The sequence below is a fragment of the Schistocerca nitens genome, chromosome 8 (genome assembly GCF_023898315.1).
Source record: "Schistocerca nitens isolate TAMUIC-IGC-003100 chromosome 8, iqSchNite1.1, whole genome shotgun sequence".
NCBI classification, from domain to species: domain Eukaryota; kingdom Metazoa; phylum Arthropoda; class Insecta; order Orthoptera; family Acrididae; genus Schistocerca; species Schistocerca nitens.
Genome location: NC_064621.1, coordinates 621,968,664 through 621,988,805, shown reverse-complemented (window position 1 = coordinate 621,988,805; position 20,142 = coordinate 621,968,664). Strand labels below are relative to the sequence as shown.

Sequence of the window (20,142 nt, the reverse complement as noted above, 5' to 3'; positions counted from 1 at the left end):
ACGTACCAGCGTGAGTTCAAACACTTTGTTACAGGAAATGTTCAAAATGTCCTCCGTTAGCGAGGATACATGCATCCACCCTCCGTCGAATGAAATCCCTGATGAGCTGATGCAGCCCTAGAGAATGGCGTATTGTATCACAGCCGTCCAAAATACGAGCACGAAGAGTCTCTACATTTGGTACCGGGGTTGCGCAGACAAGAGCTTTCAAATGCCCCCATAAATGAAAGTCAAGAGGGTTGAGGTCAGGAGAGCGTGGAGGCCATGGAATTGGTCCGCCTCTACCAATCCATCGGTCACCGAATCTGTTGTTGAGAAGCGTACGAACACTTCCACTGAAATGTGCAGGAGCTCCATCGTGCATTAACCACATTTTGTGTCGTACTTGTAAAGGCACATGTTCTAGCAGCACAGGTAGAGTATCCCGTATGAAATCATGATAACGTGCTCCATTGAGCGTAGGTGGGAGAACATGGGGCCCAATCAAGGCATCACCAACAATGCCTGCCCAAACGTTCACAGATAATTTGTGTTGATGACGTGATTGCACAATTACGTGCGGGTTCTCGTCAGCCCACACATGTTGATTGTGAAAATTTACAATTTGATCACGTTGGAATGAAGCCTCATCCGTAAAGAGAACATTTGCACTGAAATGAGGATTGACACATTGTTGGATGAACCATTCGCAGAAGTGTACCCGTGGAGGCCAATCAGCTGCTGACAGTGCCTGCACACGCTGTACATGGTACGGAAACAACTGGATCTCCCGTAGCACTCTCCATACAGTGACGTGGTCAACGTTACCTTGTACAGCAGCAACTTCTCTGGCGCTGACATTAGGGTTATCGTCAATTGCACGAAGAATTGCCTCGTCCATTGCAGGTGTCCTCGTCGTTCTAGGTCTTCCCCAGTCGCGAGTCGTAGGCTGGAATGTTCCGTGCTCCCTAAGACGACGATCAATTGCTTCGAACGTCTTCCTGTCGGGACACATTCGTTCTGGAAATCTATCTCGATACAAACGTACCGCGCCACGCCTATTGCCCCGTGCTAATCCATACATCAAATGGGCATCTGCCAACTCCGCATTTGTAAACATTGCACTGACTGCAAAACGACGTTCGTGATGAACACTAACCTGTTGATGCTACGTACTGATGTGCTTGATGCTAGTACTGTAGAGCAATGAGTCGCGTGTCAACACAAGCACCGAAGTCAACATTACCTTCCTTCAATTGGGCCAACTGGTGGTGAATCGAGGAAGTACAGTACATACTGACGAAACTAAAATGAGCTCTAACATGGAAAGTAATCGTTTCCGGACACATGTCCACATAACATCTTTTCTTTATTTGTGTGTGAGGAATGTTTCCTGAAACTTTGGCCGTACCTTTTTTGTAACACCCTGTATTTTACTTGACAGTGATACAGCATATGAAATTTCCTTTCGCAGTTAGGTTCTGCACGCCAGCGTATATAAAAAAAGAAATAAAACATCACTTATAGGACTAAAACAAGGTACTGTGAGTGACAGAAATACTTTTTACGTAAATATTGATTAGGGTTGGATCAGTTCGGCGCGATTTCGGTGGACCTGCTGCAAACGGCTCGAGGGCGCTGACCAACCGCCAACTGCACCAGCAGGGCTGCAGCTGCGTTAGTCGCTAAACGGCAAACTGTTAGCGCCGAGCTGCCAGCTGCCTGGAACTGTACTCACTCCGAGGTCCTGCCGTGCGGGTCATCGCCTTCGTTTCCTACAATGGATGCGCCAACAGCGTAATTTACGGCTCTGCTGCTGTCGTTCCGCTCACTGACACGAAGTGAAATGTAGTCGACATTATTGACTTATTGACGTCAGCTGAGGTCGCCAAGTCGCTGGTGTCAACAGAGTACCTCAAAGGGGCTTCATGGATGAACGCGCGAAGAAAATACAGCTCAAAAACTAGGATACACAGACGCAAGTACAGGGTGCTAAAAAGTCTCTCCGTAGTGCCGTATGATTTTTAGCCGCGCGTGCCGTATGATTGTCCGTCTACCAGGGTTACTTCCCTTCAAGTGGACTCTCCCAACATTCGACGTTTCGTTTGTCTCAGTCAGCGCCAGTAGTATCGTTGGTGCGTGTCGTTACGTGTTGACGTGAACGTTTAATATTTGTTCCTTTGTTCGTTTGTTTCGTTTTGGTCACTGTTAAAATGCTAACCATTGAAGAACGTGTGTTTTTAGTCGGAAAAGTGTTCAAAGCTGGCGGTAAATACACAGCGCCAGTTCGTCAAACATTTAATTCGATTTTCCCGGAGACAACACTCCCACATCGCGATACTGTGCGAGATTTGAGTACCAAATTTCGAAGTACGGGTTCAGTGACAGATGCACCGAGATGTGGTCGTCCTAGCATTTTGTCTAAGGATAAACTGCTCGATATTTCCGATAAAATGTCCATGTGTCCGAACAAGTCAGTAAGAAAATTTGCCCAGGAAGTCGATGTTAGTGTCGGAACGGCCAACACAGCTGTATGGAAAACAATTAGAACTTTTCCCATACAAAGCGTCAGTCGTGCAAGAACTGAAAAATACTGACCATGGCAAGAGACTGCATTACTGTCAACGGTTCAAAAATTTCGTTCAACAAAATAGAAGAGATATTCTTAATGAAACGTTTTTCACTGATGAGGCGTGGTTTCATTTATCAGGGTACATGAACTCGCAAAATTCTCGTGTGTGGAGTACTGCAAATCCATTGTGTACTCATGAGAAACCACTTCATTCTGTGAAAATAGGAGTTTGGTTTGCAATTACTAGACGTCGGATTATGGGTCCCATATTTTACAACGAAACAATAAATGCACAACGATACTGCAGTGATATTCTGCACCCATTCATAGGAGAACTTGTGTTAAGTGAAATACTGAACGGTTATTTTAAACGAGATGGTGCAACCGCGCATACACCTCGCGTTTCAATGTCTCTGTTTGCTGATGTTTTTGGTGATCGCATAATTTCTCAGGGACTTTGGCCTCCACGATCGCCTCACCTAACACCACCTGACTTATTCTTCTGGGGTGCAGCGAAAGCAACTGTCTGTAAAAACCGTCCAAAATCCGTCGATGAACTGAAAACTGCAATATCCACTTTCACTGCTTCTGTTACAGAAGAAATGTTACAGCTTGTGTTTGGAAACATGATTAGACGAATTGAATTGTGTATTCAACAACAGGGGAAAGACTTCCAACACCTAATGTGAAAATTTGTAAGTAAAAATGAATATTCAATAAATTAATAACTTGTATTTCACTGAGTTTCATTTCGGTATACTCACTGCGGCATACGGCACACGCGGCTAACAATCATGCTGCACTGCGGGGAGACTTTTTGAACACTCCGTGCAATAAATTTAAGGAGTAGGTCGTTAGCAAACTCTAGCGGCTCATAACCCAAGACATCGTACGCCTGCAAGGGGAGGGGAGGGTGGGGAGTGGGGGGAATATGGAAATACCAAAAGCAAAACGCATTAACATGCCTAAGCCGGCCGGGGTGGCCGAGCGGTTCTAGGCGCTAAGTCTGGAACCGCGCGACCGCTACGGTCGCAGGTTCGAATCCTGCCTCCGGCATGTATGTGTCTGATGTCCTTAGGTTAGTTAGGTTCAAGTAGTTCTAAGTTCTAGGGGACTGATGACCTCAGACGTTAAGTCCCATAGTGATCAGAGCCATTTGAACTGCCCGAGGCAGAATTCGAACCTGCGACCGTAGCGGTCTCGCGGTTCCACACTGTAGCGCCTAGAACCTCTCGGCCATCCCTGCCGGCACCGAATGGTTCAAATGGCTCTGAGCACTATGGGACTTAACGTCTGAGGTCATCAGTCCCCTAGAACTTAGAACTGCTTAAACCTAACTAACCTAAGGACATCACACACACCCATGCCCGAGGCAGGATTCGAACCTGCGACCGTAACAGTCACGCGATTCCAGACTGTAGCGCCTAGAACCGCACGGCCACACCGGCCGGCCACAGAACGCGAAGAAGGGCGCATGGAACAAACATTTCTGATGTTCTGCCCTAATCCGTGCCTCACAAGCGACTTCTAATCATATTGCGTGCCTGTGTCGTATTGTCTCAGGTGGGCAACCACATTTGTGGTTTCCCGTCAGAGAGGTCACAGTTCGCAAAACTGTCGGAAAGAACGACAGATTGATCGTACGTTTGTGGAGGTAAGTGGTATTAGATGTGTATCCACAGGTTATGCAACTCGCGTAAATAACAAGCCGCTGATTTGCGTACGCGGTGATGGCACCCGAAAATGGCCTGGATGGGTTCCATAGGATTTATATCAGGCAAATTTGGTCCCCGAGTCACCAACACGAGTTCACTGTAATACTCCTCAAACCACTGTAGCATGGTTCTGGCTGCGAGACATGGATAATTATACAGCTGAAAGATGGCATCGCCGTCGGGAAGGATATCAAGCATGAAAGGGTGCAGGTGGTTCGCAGCTGTCAGTGTGTCTTCGATTACTACCACAAGCCCCAAGCAAACGCATCAGAATGTCTCCCGTAGCATAATGCTGCTTCCACCAGCCTTCGCCCGTGACACACTATTTGTTTTGAGGCGTCGTTCACCTCGATGACTGTTTGTGGAGACGACCATCGACTTCGTGTGGTAAAAATGGTTCAAATGGCTCTGAGCACTATGGGACTCAACATCTGAGGTCATCAGTCCCCTAGAACTTAGAATTACTTAAACCTAACTAACCTAAGGACATCACACACGTCCATGCCCGAGGCAGGATTCGAACCTGCGACCGTAGCGGCCGCGCGGTGTGGTAAAAATGTAATTCTCCCGAAGAGCCGCACCTTTCCAATGATCGACGATCGAATCCCGATGGTCTCATAGCCACTTCAACTGTAATTAACGATGTTATTGGGTCATCATGTGAACATGTAAGGGTGGTCTGCTGCGGAGTTCCATATTCAACAATGTACGATTAACGGTGTTCCGAAACACTTGTGTGTGCACAAGCATTGTGCTCTTTTGGCAGAGATGCCACATATCACCATTTATCCTACTTTACGGAACAGACAAGCATCCGAGCCCCACGATCTTTGGAGATTCGTGGGCGTCCAACAATATACAACCTAGTGGTAGTTTCACTGACCTACGAGGTGTGGCTAGAAAAAAACCGGACTAGTACTGGTGAAACAATAAAACAAATGCAATAAGGCTGAAAGTCGCGTGGCCTGTCACGTGACTCTCGCTCCGCCTACTGCTCGAGTTTCATCTGCCTCCTGCACTCAGTCTGCCCGTGGCGTCTGTTTTAAGTAGTTGACGTTTTGTCTGTGCGTCGGAAAATGTTGAGTGTACAGAAAGAACAGCGTGTTAACATCAAATTTTGTTTCAAACTAGGAAAATCTGCAAGTGAAACGTTTTTAATGTTACAACAAGTGTACGGCGATGATTGTTTACCGCGAACACAAGTGTTTGAGTGGTTTAAACGATTTAAAGATGGCCGCGAAGACACCAGTGATGACACTCGCACTGGCAGACCATTGTCAGCAAAAACTGATGCAAACATTGAAAAAATCGGTAAACTTGTTCGACAAGATCGCCGTTTAACAATCAGAGCAGTGTCTGAGTTAACAGGAGTTGACAAGGAAAGTGTCGAACAAGTTTACCGATTTTTTCAATGTTTGCATCAGTTTTTGCTGACAATGGTCTGCCAGTGCGAGTGTCATCACTGGTGTCTTCAGGCCATCTTTAAATCGTTTAAAACACTCAAGCACTTGTGTTCGCGATAAACAATCATCGCCGTACACTTGTTGTAACATTACAAACGTTTCACTTGCAGATTTTCCTAGTTTGAAACAAAATTTGATGTTAACACGCTGTTCTTTCTGTACACTCAACATTTTCCGACGCACAGACAAAACGTCAACTACTTAAAACAGACGCCACGGGCAGACTGAGTGCAGGAGGCAGATGAAACTCGATCAGTAGGCGGAGCGAGAGTCACGTGACAGGCCACGCGACTTTCAGCCTTATTGCATTCGTTTTATTGTTTCACCAGTACTAGTCCGGTTTTTTTCTAGCCACACCTCGTGTATCTTTCTGTAGATGTTTACGTCAGTAGCACGTGAACATTCGACCAGATTCGCCATTTCCTAGATACTCGTTCACAGGCACTGCGCAATAATAATCTGCCCTTTGTCAGAGTCGCTTACCTCAACGGATTTCCCCATTTTCAGCCCACAGCTTCGCTAGGGTGGCGCCCCTTCCGTGTCTGCTCCGCTTACACACTTTTCTTGCCGCGTCACACCCCCACAACAGCACCAGGCAGCATCCAACGTCGCAGTGGGCAGTGGGCATGATGTTTCGGCTGATCGATGTATAATATCCACCAAATATCGACTTCAACTGCAAGCCAACACGGCGCCTCCCGATTCTGTACTGAAGAGAGATGGCGTCATGTCACGTAAGTGGCGTCCTTTCATCCCACTGATCTACGTTCTGACATCTATATATTGCTCTTCACGTACAGGAAAACTCCGCTACGTGCTTTTTCCACGCTGGACTGCCGGGAACTCGGTACGTTGACGTCCGAATACACGGTCAGTGTACCGACGGCCTTAGGCTTCAGCCTCTGCTCCACTTACTGTTTTATCGGCCTTTACTCGGTGCTACAAAGCTATAACAAAGTATCTTTTCTCCGAACTTTGCATAGTCAGGGAGCGTAAGGGACGGAAGCGAAGACACGGTATCGTCTCAGTTGTGCGACTGGATTCGTGATTTCCTGCCAGGAAGGTCGCAGTTCGTAGTAATAATCATCGAGTGAAACTGAAGTGATATCAGGTGTTCCCCATGGAAGCGTCCTGGGACCTCTGCTGCTCCTGAGCACCGCCCACAGGTGGGCGTGGCGTGCCGTTACACGTGTGGCACACTTGGCGCCGGAGGGTTGCGGGTTGCCGTTTCCCCGGCTCTCATTCATAGTCATCCTCAACCAAACTAGAGAGTGCGGTTCGCCGCTTAGGGGAAATCTCCTGGTTTTCTCGTATTTGCCCACAATTATGACATCCACATCTACATCTACATGATTACTCTGCAATTCCATTTAAGTGCTTGGCAGATGGTTTATCGAACCACAATCATACTATCTCTCTACCATTCCACTCCCGAACAGCGCGCGGGAAAAACGAACACCTAAACATTTCTGTTCGAGCTCTGATTTCTCTTATCTTATTTTGATCATCATTCCTACCTATGTAGGTTGGGCTCAACAAAATATTTTCGCATTCGGAAGAGAAAGTTGGTGACTGAAATTTCGTAAATAGACCTCGCCGCGACGAAAAACGTCTTTGCTTTAATGACTTCCATCCCAACTCGCGTATCATATCTGCCACACTCTCTCCCCTATTACGTGATAATACAAAACGAGCTGCCTTTTTTTTGCACCCTTTCGATGTCCTCCGTCAATCCCACCTGGTAAGGATCCCACACCGCGCAGCAATATTCTAACAGAGGACGAACGAGTGTAGTGTAAGCTGTCTCTTTACTGGACTTGTTGCATCTTCTAAGTGTCCTGCCAATGAAACGCAACCTTTGGCTCGCATTCCCCACAATATTATCTATGTGGTCTTTCCAACTGAAGTTGTTCGTAATTTTAACGCCCAGGTACTTAGTTGAATTGACAGCCTTGAGAATTGTACTATTTATCGAGTAATCTAATTCCAACGGATTTCTTTTGGAACTCATGTGGATCACCTCACACTTTTCGTTATTTAGCGTCAACTGCCACCTGCCACACCATACAGCAATCTTTTCTAAATCGCTTTGCAACTGATACTGGTCTTCGGATGACCTTACTAGACGGTAAATTACAGCATCATCTGCGAACAACCTAAGAGAACTGTTCAGATTGTCACCCAGGTCATTTATATAGATCAGGAACAGCAGAGGTCCCAGGAGGCTTCCCTGTGGAACACCTGATATCACTTCAGTTTTACTCGATGATTATTACTACGAACTGCGACCTTCCTGGCAGGAAATGAAGAATGCAGTCGCACAACTGAGACGATACCCCATAGGCCCACAGCTTGAGGATACAGGACATATACAGGATGTCCCATTTTTTTAACGACTTTAAATAAACACCTTGTTGGTAGATCAAAAGTGCCTTCCACAGCGGCCCTCGAACCTGTAACCTCTAAGTTTGGCGGGAAAATGCTCTACGAACTGTGCTACCCAAGCACGACTCACGACCCCTCCTCACAGCTTTTTTTCCGCCAGTACGTCATCTCGTACTTTCAAAACTTCACGGAAGTTTTCCGGCGAAACTTGGGGGAATAACACTTCTGGGAGAAAGGATACTGCGAAGAGATTGTTCAGCCGGGGATTGGGGGAATGAAGCTCTGAGGATGGGTCGTGACTGAGCCCCAGTAGCTCAGCTTGTAGAGAATTTTCCAGCGAAAAGTAAAGGTACTGGGTTCGAGGCCCGCCCGGCACACAGTTTTGATCTCCCATGAAGTTCCATACCGCCGCACACTGCACTGCAGAGTGAAAATTTCATTCTGGAAACAATCCCCCAAGGTGTGTTTAGGCCCCGTCTCCGCAATATCCCTTGTTCCGCGAGTGCTAGACCGTTAGGTTCCGCAGGAGAACTCTCGTGAAAGTTGGAAGGCAGGAGATGAGGTACGGACGGTAGCAAACCTGTGAGGACGGCTCATGAATCGGACTCGTGTAGGTCAATTGGTAGAACACTTGCCCACAAAAGACGAAAGTCCCTGGTTCGAGTTCCAGTGTGGCAAACAGCTTACTCTGCCAAAAGGTTTCATATGAGCGTACACTTCGCTGCAGAGTGAAGGTTTCATTCTGAAATGAACGCAAGTAACTTTCTGCGTAGAAATAAAATAAAAAAATGTATCAAATGAATGTTGTTTGGTACCAGTGGGACATTAACTAGTACGATTGTGTCTCTGTTCATTACGAAGATACAAACAGCAGTGCATCTTTTTGCAGTAGCACTCTCTATTTCTTTTAACTCTCCTCTAGACCTGTCCGAAAACGTATCAGAGCATACCAGTCACGTCAACATGGCGTTATTAAAAACGTAACACAAAACTGATCTTGCTCTACAGTAGTAGAAAACAGTGCAGATACCTGTCGTAAGTCGTCTACTAGCTGGAGGTGACAATAAAATGGAAACACAAGGGAGATGCACACCTATCATCCAGTCAACCGTCTCCAGTAAAAGGTATGTCCGAGTACAGTGCACACAAACGAAGAGAAGATAAAAATGCTCCTCATCTTTGGAGAATTTAAGTCACCAGAAAAGCAACAGCAAAATAGTTTTTTATTTACAAGTACACGTAGTACGGTACTGTAGTACTATTAAAAGACATGTTGCGTACAGCAAAGGTGGACGTTGATATGTAAGTGCAACATCGTTATTTTTACAAAACTTAAGGCTTTCGTGGCAACTTGTTGACAAACTGCCTATTTGCTTCTGTGTCGGGTTCTTCGGCCGACGTTCGTCTGATGATTTTACTGACCTTGGAGGGTTAAGCTATGACAATGCCAGCCACTCATGCTGGCGAAACGTCAGTAAAATCATCAGACGAACGTCGGCCGAAGAACCCGAGACATCATTATTTTTCTTTTCTTGAGTTTGAAGTTCGGCGTAATGCTGCTCAGGCAGAGGAAATAGACAGAGAGCGACGTCCTGACAAGAGCCCGCCAACCTGATATCGTGTTGTTCTGACGCTTCTTGACGTAAATATGTTACAACACGAACAGCGAGCATTCCAGCATACATAAGAGGCGCACAGCTGAAATTATTTCCACGTCCGTCGATGACTCTTCATCGAACATAACATGCTGCTTACTCCCTGCCAAGAAACCCTCAATTCAGTAAAAAAAGTTTTGTTGTATATTCCATGTGACTGTACAAAACAAACAAATACCGTCCGAACAGGCCTTGATGACCCAGCGGTACCGACCTGCCGCCACGTCATCCTCAGCTCTTAGACGTCACCAGATGCAGATACCGACGAGCGTGTGGTCAGCCCACTGCTCTCCCGGCCGTTGTCAGTTTCCGTGACCGGTGCCGCTAATTCTCAGTCCTCAACTGGCCTCACAAGGGCTGAGTACACTGCGCTTGTCAACAGCACTCAGCAGAGCCAGACGGTGACCCATACAAGTGATAGCCAAGCCCGAAAGCGCTTAACTTTGGTGATCTGACAGGAAACCGTGTTACCACCGCAGCAAGGCCGTTGACCCGTATGACTGTACTTTCTCCAATAGGTTCCAATGCTACCCCAGAGTGCAATGTGATGTATTGGTAGCATGCGGTATGTGTATGGTTCAAGTGAATTACTTCCCCAACCTCTACTTTAACTAAATCAGGATAGGTATTTAGAAAGTAAACCTAGGACAAGTAGAACAACAGGTGTTGACAAGATGTTTATTGTAGAAACAACACTCGAAGAAAAATATCCAAATTCAATAAGTACTTACCTAGAGCACTAATTCCTAGTCATCAATCTAAATTTGAGAGCGGCAAAACATGTATGTCTTTAATCGAAATCGCCCCCCCCCCCCCCCCCCGTTTATTCGACGTTAACACTAAATGGTTGATACTGATTAGCATCTATGTTACGCAAGCCTCCACCCCCTGACTGGCACTGACAATAAAGAGCTCTGTGATCAAATCAATGGGACTTCCTTACAGATTAAAACTGTGTGATGGTCCGAGACTCGAACTCGGGACTTTTGCCTTTCGCGGGAAAGTGCTCTACTGGCTGAGCTATCCAAGCACGCCTCACGGCACGTCTTCACAGCCCCAATTCTGCCAGTAGCTCGTTTCCTACGTTCGAAACTTCACAGAAGCTCTCCTGCGTACCTTGCAGAACAAACACACCTAGAAGAAAGGATATTGCGGAGGCATGGCTTAGCCACAGTCTGGGGAATGTTTCCAGGATGAAATTTTCACTCTGCATCGGAGTGTACACTGATGTCAAAACTTCCTGACAGATTAAAACTGTGTGCCGCACCGAGATTCGAACACGGCACCTCTGCGTTTCGCGGGGAAGTGCCCTAGGCACTGAGTTTCATATCAGCGCACACTCCGCTGCAGAGTGAAAATTTCATTCTGGAAACATCTCCCAGCCTGTGGCTAAGCCAAGTCTCCGCAATAGCCTTTCTTCCAGGAGTGTTAGTTGCGCAAGGTTCGCAGGAGAGATTCTGTGAAGTTTGGAAGGTAGGAGACGAGTTACTGAGAGAACTGAAGCTGTGAAGACGGGTCGTGAGTCGTGCTTGGGTAGTTCAGGCAGTAGAGCACGTGCCCGCGAGAGGCAAAGGTCCCGAGTTCGAGTCTTGGTCCGGTACACAGTTTTAATCTGTCAGGAAGTTTCATATCAGCGCACACTCCGTTGCAGAGTGAAAATTTCATTCTGATAATCAATAGAACTTAACACATTTACTGTTAAAGAGTCCCTGTCTGCCGCGCCTCGGTGCGTGTATCGGCGAGTTCAGTGGTGTGAAGGGCGGTGCTGCAGCGCCGATCTGGGCAGTGGTGCCGGCCGTCGTCCAGACCAATTGCCTTCCGTGGCGTCCGCAAACTCCTAGGGTCGAAACTACTTCAGTACAATGCTGGACACGAATCGAGGGCTCTGCTTGCTCATAAGCCAGGAGAAGAAACTCGACGCAAGTGTGCCGTCGTATAGAGGCATATCGTAATGCCTCAGTCTCCACAAAGAAGCACAGATTCGTTTCTCTGGTGACAGATGCCGTGCCTACTGGCGAAATCAGCACTCTATCAAATCTAACAGTGAGACTGTTCACTGGGGCCTTGCCAGCAATGTCTCGCAACGGTATCCAGCGATGTGTGTCGACTCCTGCCACGTAGGATTCTTCGATGTGCAGTGCCCAGTTTAGAGCAAACCTCGCAGGCAGTCACCACGCCCGTTACAAACGGTATACCTTACTCCCACTCTAGGAGTCATGAAGCAGTCAGCAAACCACTTCCAGCTCATACTCAGATCGACAGAAACTTCTACAACAAACTGTAATTCCTCCTCCGACTACAGATTCAGCCAACCAGGTTCGTTTCACTGCCTTGTGACTCCAATTCGCCCTGGCGTCTAGCGCGAGAACTTCTGCAACTGTTAGCTCGCTTCTGTGGCAGGCAATCCTTGCATTTACCTCTGTGCTAAAAGGGCTGATACCAGCGCTTGTAGGCTGCTATGTCTATGATCTAAATCTTTCAGCGGTGCCTCGCCCACGGCTCTTTCTTAGCAAAAGCAGAGGCGCCATGAGGGGCCCATTCCACTGACTTCTCCACAGGGTGGCAGGCCTATGCAGTAAACGCTCCCATCGTCCAGTCTTTTCAGAACCATAAAAACTGCCATGTCTCCAGCCCTCAGCTCGTGTCCCTTTCAAAGACTACGGAGGCACTTGTTCTCCCTCCTGTCAGACTCAGTGCGAAATTATCCTCAAAACAGAGGTGTTCTAATGAGACTACCCAGTACAACCAATACGTCGTAATAGTTCGGTAACCCCATCTAAATGTGTGATCCCACACAAAGTAGAGATAAACTATGAAACGTCAAATTTCGGGTATTTATTGGACAAATATACTATACTAGAACTGACATGTGATTACATTTTTGCGCAATTTGGGTGCATAGATCCTGAGAACTCAGTACCCAGAACAACCACCTCGGGTCCTAATAACGGCCTTGATACGCCTGGCCATTGAGTCAAACAGAGCTTGGATGGCGTGTACAGGTAGAGCTGGCCATGCAACTTCAACGCGATACCACAGTTCATCAAAACTAGTGACTGGCGTATTGTGACGAGCCAGTTGCTCGGCCACCACTGACCAGACGTTTTCAATTGGTGAGAGGTCTGGAGAATGTGCTGACCAGGGCAGCAGTCGAACATTTTCTGTATCCAGAAAGGCCCGTACAGGACCTGCAACATGCGGTCGTGCATTATCCTGCTGAAATGAAGGGTTTCGCAGGGATAGAATGAAGGTTAGAGCCACGGGTCGTAACGCATCTGAAATGTAACGTCCACTATTCAAAGTGCCGTCAATGTGGATAAGAGGTGACCGAGACGTGTAACCAATGGCACGCCATATCATCACGCCGGGTTCAAATGGCTCTCAGCACTATGCGACTTAACTTCTGAGGTCATCAGTCGCCTAGAACTTAGAACTAATTAAACCTAACTAACGTAAGGACATCACACACATCCATGCCCGAGGAAGGATTCGAACTTGCGACCGTAGCGGTCGCTCGGTTCCAGACTGTAGCGCCCAGAACCGCACTGCCACTCCGGCCGGCCCATCACGCCGGGTGATACGCCAGTATGGCGATGACCAATACACGCTTCCAATGTGCATTCACCGCAATGTCGCCATACACGGATGCGACCATCAAGATGCTATAAACAGAATCTGGATTCATCCGAAAAATGACGTTTTGCCATTCGTGCACCCAGGTTTATCGTTGAGTACATCATCGCAGGCCCTCCTGTCTGTGATACAGCGTCAAGGGTAACCGCAGCCATGGTCTCCGAGCTGATAGTCCATGCTGCTGCAAACGTCGTCGAACTGTTCGTGCAGATGGTTGTCTTGCAAACGTCCCCATCTCTTGACTCAGGGATCGAGACGTGGCTGCACGATCTGTTACAGCCATGCGGATAAGATGCCTGTCATCTCGACTGCTAGTGATACGAGGCCGTTGGGATCCAGCACGGCGTTCCGTATTACCCTCCCGAACCCACCTATTCCATATTCTGCTAACAGTCATTGGATCTCGACCAACGCGAGCAGCAATGTCGCGATACGATAAACCACAATCGCGATAAGCTACAATCCGATCTTTATCAAAGTCGGAAACGTGATGATACGCATTTCTCCTCCTTACACGAGGCATCACAACAACGTTTCACCAGGCAACGCCGGTCAACTGCTGTTTGTGTATGAGGAATCGGTTGGAAACTTTCCTCATGTCAGCACGTTATATGTGTCGCCACCGGCGCCAACCTTGTGTGAATGCTCTGAAAAGCTAATAATTTGCATATGCGCGCGCGCGCGCGCGCGCGCGCGCGCGTGTGTGTGTGTGTGTGTGTGTGTGTGTGTGTGTGTGTGTGTGTGTTGTTGTTTGTGTGTGTGTGTGTGTGTGTGTGTGTGTGTGTGTGTGTGTGTGTGTGTGTGTGTGCGTGCGAGTTTAATGCAGCTGTACCCGTTTCTAGTCCATCCAATCTCCATACCTCATATCTCTACTTTGCATCGATTCACGTGATTCCCATTTCCGTGTTCTTGATCGTCTACCTCTTTTTCCTGTTCCAAGGGGTGCCCACTCGACACTCTTTTCGCCCACCTTGTACCATCCATCTTTTCAAAATTCCCATGACAATCTAGCCCTTTCGTTTCAATTTTGTCTATAATAATCTTTTCAACTTCCATTTTCCTCCGTATTTCCTCATTTCTTCTGTGATCCAATCTCAATATTTCTCTACCGCTTCTCCAGCAGTCCATTTCCATTGCAAGAAGCCTCTGTTTATTTCTTTTATTAACTTCCCAGGTCCCTGACCCATACGTTCCAAGACTTTCCACAACTGCATAGTATTTTAGTATTTTAGGTTTTTATTCCATAAGCCACAATTTAACTGTCGGATTGCTTTCCTGCCTTGTAGAACATAATTTTTTTTTTATTTTTTCTGTGCTCTATGCACTTACAGACAATGTTACCCCAAGATATTTAAAAGCTTTACGTCCTTTTATCTTGCCAGCGTCAATTTCATATTCATTGCCTCGTTTCTTATCACTGCCAGACATTCAGTTTTGGCAAGATTTATTGAAAGACCCCGTTGCTCACATTGTTTTCTGAGTTTCCAGGACATATATTCCATATCTTCAGCATCTGCTGCAATGATCACTTGGCCGTCCGCAAAAGGTAGTGCATACAAGGTATCTGTTCGATCTGGATTTCACATGCCAAAGAATTCACGTTTCAGTTCTTGTAAAGATACCTCTAAACACATTTTGAACAGAGTGAGAGCTAAAGTACATCCTTCTACGAGTCCTTACGTGATTCTAAATTAGACGAGATACCTGTTTACCCCTCCTTACGTAAGTCGTGCATCCGCTGTACAACTCTTTCACAGCTAATAAGCTTACCGGACAAAAAAACTGGTCACCCATGGAGAAATTATTACAAGCATAATTTAGTGCTGTGTATTTCAGTCCCTGGCCTTGGTAACCGCCTGTATTTGATTAGGAAGTGAGTCCACAAAGTTATGCAGGTACGTCGCATCCACGTTAAGACACTCGCTGATCACGAAGTTCCACCAAGCTGCGGGCGTGCTGATGTCGGCGTTTTGCCCACTTTTCCAAAACTGTCCCACAGATTTTCTATGGGCTTCAAGTTGTGTGATTCTGCAGGCCAGTGGAGACGTAAAATGTGTTCCGTTACATTGAGGGCCCCTGGTACAGCAACCCGTTATGAGTTTCTTGAACTAACAAGGGGAGGCCGCCAATTGTGAAATTCAGATTCGATTCATACTGCGCATAATAAAAGCTCATGGCCAGAGGTGTAATGTGGCAAAGCACCAAGATGCACTTCTCAGCCGTTGTCGAGAAAATCGACAGTTAAAAGAAAGCGTTGCGGTGAAATACTCTCTACGATTAGTAGTTTTCTACAGCGTCGTGGCACAGCGGTAAGCGCTCGGGTTCGTAATCCGAAGGTCGCCGGATCGAATCTCGCGCCATGCAATTTCTTTTATTATTAGTTTTTTGTAATTCATATATATATATATATATATATATATATATAAATTGCTTATGCATGTTGGCGGATCGCTCTCCAGTAGTACCGCCTCCATTTTTACGTTTGTTTAACAGGGTGTACCAAAGCTCTCCCGTCCGCACTGATTTTCGACGATGTTATAAGTTGCGCTAGGGACCGCATCTACCTTCTTTCGAAGTTAGCAGGCAACTACGCTGTTATGCGGCGGCTCGTTTTCGGCCCATTCAACATCTGTCCTTCAAGTGTAACGAGCGAGTAACGGAGTTTATATTTCATACCTGCCACAGCGAATTTGTGTTCGTGGGGTCTCTATTCTAATTCGAACGTTTGACTTACGCTATACGTATTCGTTTCGGAATATCGTTTCTACGTCTTCCGTTAACTATACGTGGTTAACATTATGAAGACAATTAATAACATTTGTGAAATACAACTTTGTTTGCGGAAAACATAATGATGTTCGAAGTCGCCAGTTTTTCCACGACAAACGACTTTCAACAACTTATTATATGCATAATTGTTGCAACTGATTGCCGGGAATTTTATATATATATATATATATATATATATATATATATATATATATATATATATATATAAAATGTGTGTGTGTGTGTATACATATATACACATTTGAATTACAAAAGCAAATACTAAAAAAAAAAGTTGCATGGGGCGAGATTCGATCCGGCGACCTTCTGATTACAAACCCGAGCGCTTACCGCTGCGCCACGACGCCGTGGAAAATTATTAATCGTAGAGAGTATTTCACCGCAACGGTTTCTTTTAACTGTCGATTTTCTCGACAACGGCTGAGAAGTGCATCTTGGTGCTTTGCCACATTACACCTCTGGCCATGAGCTTTTATTATGCGCAGTATGAATCGAATCTGAATTTCACAATTGGCGGCCTCCCCTTGTAAGACAGGCTCGGCTGCAAAATATTTTTTATCTACAGGAAATGACGCGTTTCGCCCTTTTGGGCCACCATTAGACTGGCGTAAAAATTAAAAACAACATTCGTCAATTATTAATGTGGGCTTTACTGGACGAATGTTCGTTTACTACATTAATTTTTACGCCAATCTGATGCTGCCCGAAAAGGGCGAAACGCGTCCTTTTCTGTAAATATGAAAGATTTTGCAACCTAGACTGTCTTATTTCAAGCAATCGAGCTGTGATAGCGTGGGAGAGTCTTCGGAAAATCAGTCACATATTCTTCCAGCCTGATGAACTCTGCTGTTTTCGCCTTGAAAAGTAGGGGTATCAGTAGCACACTCATCATGCAGATATTGACTGAAAGGCAACACCTGATCATTCGAAATCTTTAAATAAACATGCTGATTCATTTTAGTGGTCACCTCTGTAAGCGGGCCCAGTTCATGGTAAGAATCAAACCCCCAAAACATCACAGACCCACCTTCGCTTTGAGCCTGACCCTTCACACATTCAGGATGAATTGCTTCATTTGGCCTTCGGTGCACTCAACGATGTGCGTCCTTTGAAAATAGGCAGAAATTTGATTCGTCAGACCCGATTACATTCCGCCAGTCAGCTACCGTCCACGTCCAATGGCTTCTGGCCCATTCAAGACGCACAGCTCTATATGTCTGCTTGAACAATGGCCTCTTGCGAAGTGACCGACTCCAAATATTCACCGCATGAAGTTCCCGTCGCAATGTCCTCTCGCTAACAGGTTGGGATGGATCTTCATTCCTGTCGGGTTTGGAAGCGATTTTGATTCACAAGCCGTGGAACGTGTCTCCGGTCCCTGTCAATCAGGATCCTTTCCCGACTACAATTATTCTGACGTTGCGTTTCGCGGCCAAGTGTGTGACACCACTGCATGTAGACAGGTTGAACAGTCCTCCGCGAAATACCAAAAAATCCAACAACTTCACACACCTTGTGGCCATGGGTACGGCCAAACACGACTGCCCGTTGTAGATCTTACAGACCATCATTCTTCAACATAGTCTCCTACAACTTGTTTAAACTTCATCTAGATCCTCGAATATCAAATAGGTATTCTGATTTCTAGCCATTCTCTTCTCTGTTAGATTTCGTACGGTAAATGTTCAATCAGTACAGGAGCTTCCAGGTTGAAACCACGTCTTGCTCTTCCGACTCTACTGCTTGTTCCTCTGTCCGCTTCTTTACGACACTGCTGTACAATTAACCTACTCAAGGTATCACACTGTACATCTACATCTATATACATATATACTCCGCTAGCCACGAAGCGGTGTGTGGCGGAGGGCACAATTCGCGCCAAAGTCACGTCCCCCACTCCCCACCATCTTCCACTCGCGGATCGCTCGAGGGAAAAACGATTGTCTGAACGCCTCAGGACGAGCTCTAATTTTCCTTATCTCTGAATGCTGATCATCGCGCGATTCGAAAGTTGGTGGTTATAATATATGCTCTACATCCTCGGTGAATATCGGATTTCGAAATTTAGTGAGCAGCCCCTTCCGTTTAGCGTGCCGTCTATCTGCAAGTGTGTCCCTCTTCAAACTTTCTATGAGACTTGAAACACTCTAGCGATGGCTAAATGTACCAGTCACGAACCTTGCCGCTCTTCTTTGGACCTTCTCAATCTCTTGAATCAAACCGAACTGGTAGGGATCCCATACAGACGAACAGACACTGGATTGTAAGTCGTACCCAGGAGCAGATATAGACTCAGATCACAATATAGTAGTAATGAAGAGTAGGCTGAAGTTCAAGACATGAGTCAGGAAGAATCAATACGCAAAGAAGTGGGATACGGAAGTACTAAGGAATGACGAGATACGTTTGAAGTTCTCTAACGCTATAGATACAGCAATAAGGAATAGCGCAGTAGGCAGTACAGTTGAAGAGGAATGGACATCTCTAAAAAGGGCCATCACACAAGTTGGGAAGGAAAACATAGGTACAAAGAAGGTAGCTGCGAAGAAACCATGGGTAACAGAAGAAATACTTCAGTTGATTGATGAAAGGAGGAAGTACAAACATGTTCCGGGAAAATCAGGAATACAGAAATACAAGTCGCTGAGGAATGAAATAAATAGGAAGTGCAGGGAAGCTAGGACGAAATGGCTGCAGGAAAAATGTGAAGACATCGAAAAAGATATGATTGTCGGAAGGACAGACTCAGCATACAGGAAAGTCAAAACAACCTTTGGTGACATTAAAAGCAACGGTGGTAACATTAAGAGTGCAACGGGAATTCCACTGTTGAATGCAGAGGAGAGAGCAGATATGTGGAAAGAATACATTGAAAGCCTCTATGAGGGTGAAGATTTGTCTGATGTGATAGAAGAAGAAACAGCAGTCGATTTAGAAGAGATAGGGGATCTAGTATTAGAATCGGAATTTAAAAGAGCTTTGGAGGAGTTACCGTCAAATAAGGCAGAAGGGATAGATAACATTCCATCAGAATTTCTAAAATCATTGGGGGAAGTGGCAACAAAACGACTATTCACGTTGGTGTGTAGAATATATGAGTCTGGCGACATACCATCTGACTTTCGGAAAAGCATCATCCACACAATTTCGAAGACGGCAAGAGCTGACAAGTGCGAGAATTATCGCACAATCAGCTTAACAGTTCATGCATCGAAGCTGCTTACAAGAATAATATACAGAAGAATGGAAAAGAAAATTGAGAATGCGCTAGGTGACGATCAGTTTGGCTTTAGGAAAAGTAAAGGGACGAGAGAGGCAATTCTGACGTTACGGCTAATAATGGAAGCAAGGCCAAAGAAAAATCAAGACACTTTCATAGGATTTGTCGACCTGGAAAAAGCGTTCGACAGTATAAAATGATGCAAGCTGTTCGAGATTCTGAAAAAAGTAGGGGTAAGCTATAGGGAGAGACGGGTCATATACAATATGTACAACAACCAAGAGGGAATAATAAGAGTGGACGATCAAGAACGAAGTGCTCGTATTAAGAAGGGTGTAAGACAAGGCTGTAGCCTTTCGCCCCTACTCTTCAATCTGTACATCGAGGAAGCAATGATGGAAATAAAAGAAAGGTTCAGGAGTGGAATTAAAATACAAGGTGAAAGGATATCAATGATACGATTCGCTGATGACATTGCTATCCTGAGTGAAAGTGAAGAAGAATTAAATGATCTGCTGAACGGAATGAACAGTCTAATGAGTACACAGTATGGTTTGAGAGTAAATCGGAGAAAGACGAAGGTAATGAGAAGTAGTAGAAATGAGAACAGCGAGAAACTTAACATCAGGATTGATGGTCACGAAGTCAATGAAGTTAAGGAATTCTGCTACCTAGGCAGTAAAATAACCAATGACGGACGGAGCAAGGAGGACATCAAAAGCAGACTCGG

The 20,142-nt window shown here is 45.9% G+C and overlaps 1 protein-coding gene and 1 non-coding gene across 2 annotated transcripts in view; one reads left to right on the top strand and one right to left on the bottom strand.

The window, feature by feature from the left end:
* LOC126199701 (uncharacterized) overlaps positions 1–20,142 on the bottom strand; it is a 401,314-nt gene that overhangs the window by 341,965 nt on the left and 39,207 nt on the right. The window lies entirely within an intron of this gene.
* Positions 3,525–3,607, top strand: Trnas-gga (transfer RNA serine (anticodon GGA)). The gene is given in 2 exon segments: positions 3,525–3,563; positions 3,576–3,607. It is a non-coding gene; the product is annotated as a tRNA-Ser (tRNA).